Here is a 3673-nt window from a genome sequence, read left to right as displayed (position 1 = left end):
GTTGGCGGTTTGAGAGCCACGATAATTAGGTCTCTTTTCGTCAAAAATGAAAATCGAGTTCGATAGTAATTTTTCTACTCGATTTAGTATATAATAAAAAATTGCAGGCTTACTGTCGGTAGAATCTTTGAAGAGATGCTCTTTGATTGTACTGGATCTCACAATCAGTGCCGTTGCTGGTAGTCGGTACCCGGTATGTTGCTAAGGCCTTGTGAGCAATGGACCACTCTGGTAGTTAATGTTAAACAACCACCGCGACACTGTATCGTCCGGATAAAACCGACGAAGGTTTAAGCGTCTGACCGACGCACGGGCAAACTGACTCGCTCCGAGATGCGTCTCAGACAATCGACTCGGTCTTACGACACGGACAATTGCCCTTGACGACTCGAAAAACTGCGATGAACTGCCGCGAGCTCCCAAAAATCGGGGTTTTTATACTGATTCCCCCTGATTTGTCGGGCTCTGATGGGAGGAGGAATTTGTCGGTAAAACAAAGGGCTAAGTTTTCTAGCCCTAGGATTGGTTGGGAGTTGTGGGAGTCTTGTGGGCGGGAAGGAGTTTGACCGCTATCTTAAGTTTATTGGCCTTATCTTGTTTAAAGTACGTGAAGGGCCGCATCGAGTAAATGCACGTGCACCCTTTCTCGCGAGGCTCGCCGTATGACAGATTTTAATTTTTACGAGCGCAACTGGTGAGTATCATCCGCAATTTGACTGACAGTAGAGTGAATGGCTTTACTGTTTTAGGTGACAGTAGAGTGTATGTTTATTACTTTTCCTAGCTGAGACTTCGAGGAAGTGATTCGTGTTCTCACAATTCGTGCACGTACGCTCGTAAATAAATTGTCTTAAGATAAATTTTATGGCGGGATAGCGAGTACTTTTGTTTAAGTTTTTGGTAAGGCGACAGCCGGACTGTCGGTTATTTATTTATTGTCTCGCTATCTCGTCACTTTGTAGACCTTTCCGGAAGAAAGAATCGTGAGAATCGTCTGGACGTAACACCTAATACTTTATTATTATTAATTAATTATAATCAGAAGACGATTTCAATAAAAATAAAATTCGCTCAGATATATTTTTTAATTAATATTTGATATTAATTATTATTCTTATTATTATCAATTATAAATTTTAACTGACAATATGATTTAGGAAACTTCATGAATTTTGTAAAAGTATTGATTTAATCTTTATGTTGCAAATATGTACCAATGCAGTAGATGTATAATATTCTACAATACATCTACTTTTATAGAAATATATACATAAATTTAGAGTGAATTTGGATAATCCTTGCTGTTATTATAGCTACGTAATTTGATTAAAAATTGATATCATGTAACTGTTTTTTTTTTAAACGTCGCTAAAAAATAAGACGTAGGTTATTATATTTTTGTCTATATTACTCATTTCTCATGTAGTTTATATTGTTAATTGTTAGTTATCTCCTTTTTATCTCCTTATGTGGAGCACGTCTATAGACCTCTTCCTCTTTTGTCCGAGGCCTGTATTCGTTTCTCGAATCAAATTGTTTTTCGGATTTGTGGGTGATTGGTCCACAGAATCCTACCTCAGTCAGATATTACAGACAAATATCTACTGATATGTATACACTACTGATGTATCCGAATGTAGCCGAATCCTAACGGCGTTGATGATGATCAATAGATCTTTTTGATCACTAGGTGGAGCCATTTTTTGGCTCATTAAACGCGAAAAATCGCGTTTGGGCGCACGTGGGATTGAACTCGGGTCTACAAATCGCGAGTCAATCGCACAGAGCGGTGAGCCACTCGACGCCACATATTGTTAATTAATGTCGCCTATATTAAGTAATAGTACAAAATATTGACGAGGTACGATTTAGCGACCAGTACGCATTCGTCAACTCTTCCCTATGTGCTTTAGAAATATGAACGAGTTTTTGGTTTTACGCTCGCAATTCAGCGCTTACTGACCAGAGTACGAAAAATCTGTCAGGGAAAAAAGTATGCAAAGTAAAGTTAGACATACTTATATCAAACTTTTTTTTAACTGGCATTTCACTCTTGTAACAAGACGGTTAATACTCATTTCGGGGGGGATTTTCCGGTCCAAGTGGGTGAGCACTGAAATTTCGTTGTACATATTTTGAAATCACATAAATAAAAAAACAATTGGAGCCTAAAACCAATTCGCTATCTGCTGTTTAATTGGCACTTTTTACTCTTGCACCGTTGGTATAATATGTATCGAAACAATAATTTTAATGTATGATATTGAAAGCACATTAAAGACATAATTTTACTGAACTAATTTTATGATTTTGTTTATGATTGAATAAAGGATTCCAACTTATCATTAAGCTAGCACCCCCAACATTAATCGTAATTTTTTGCTAAACCGTTCGAGCACACAAATTAGAGCACATGATTAGCTCACAAGTAACACTTAATTCTGGCATAGGTGCCGTTTTGATCTTTGTGGGGGTTCTTGCTTAATAAACATAATAGAGAAAATATTATAATTTTATACTTAATAAAGATTGCTATAGCAATGTGTGAGAAAAATGTGTTAGATACAAATGATTCGCATTTTAATAATATAATAACAAAAATTAATTATTACAAAGACCAATTCTAGACGTAATATAATACAAATCTTAATTTTACCAAACATACATTATCTACAATAAATATTATTATGAACATTAATACTGATTGAAAAATAAGTTTATGACTTCACATTTTTCTCTCCAAAATAAAAAATTTGTAATTGCCAAACCATCTTTAACACTTTTAATTAAAAATTCGTTTAAACGTATGTTATGAAATATTCAAAGTTCAATAATGAAAAATCAATAATTAAATTAAAAAATCATTTAAGTTCAAATCGAAAAATACAAAAAATTATTGAATAAGAATAATCTAATATCTACAAGGTGTAAAACGCTGTTAATATATATATGTCGTAAGTCTGCACTGACACTAGAAATACGAAATCGTCAGTTAATCTAACTATGACAGCTTTAATTGTTAATTTGGAATTGTGTTTTTGTCGATCAATAGAAATAAGCATACTTAATAACGTTTTACTCTTTGTGTCTCTGATTCTATATTTTCCACTATTTCGCAGACATACATATATCTAAATTTCTTAATACATCTTCACTTCACTAAGTGATGCACATATCACTTTTGGTTTTATATTCATTACTGCGTTTCAATATCATTATCTCTAATACCAAGAAACACTTTTGTATATTTTTATATTCTCTGATGATGGTCCAAACAATCGGACCGAAACGTCGAAATTTGTATCTAAGATATTTTTGTATTTAAATTGCGCACCGTTAACAGCGTTTGACTTCTTGTAGCCATTAAGAGTATACTCATCCAGTAATCTTTTGTATTCAAATATCAAATAATAATAGCGACTGGAAAAGAATATTAAAAAATTTTTACCTTATAACGATTGAAACTGATAAATATCGATGAAAGTGCCATCAAATTATCGAAAGAGTAAATGATAAAGAAAAATCTTAAACCATGCTGCCAAAAATAGATGTATATTGTAATACAATAGTATGCATAAGGGCTCCATACGGCCAAAACATACAGGCAAGTGAAATGCAGTCTGGATTGTCCGAGTGGATATTCAAATAATCCTAAACAGTGGAACCAGCTGAT

This window comes from Cyphomyrmex costatus, unplaced genomic scaffold, assembly GCF_001594065.2.
Source record: "Cyphomyrmex costatus isolate MS0001 unplaced genomic scaffold, Ccosl1.0 scaffold88, whole genome shotgun sequence".
Lineage (NCBI taxonomy): Eukaryota > Metazoa > Arthropoda > Insecta > Hymenoptera > Formicidae > Cyphomyrmex > Cyphomyrmex costatus.
This window is presented reverse-complemented; position numbering follows the sequence as displayed.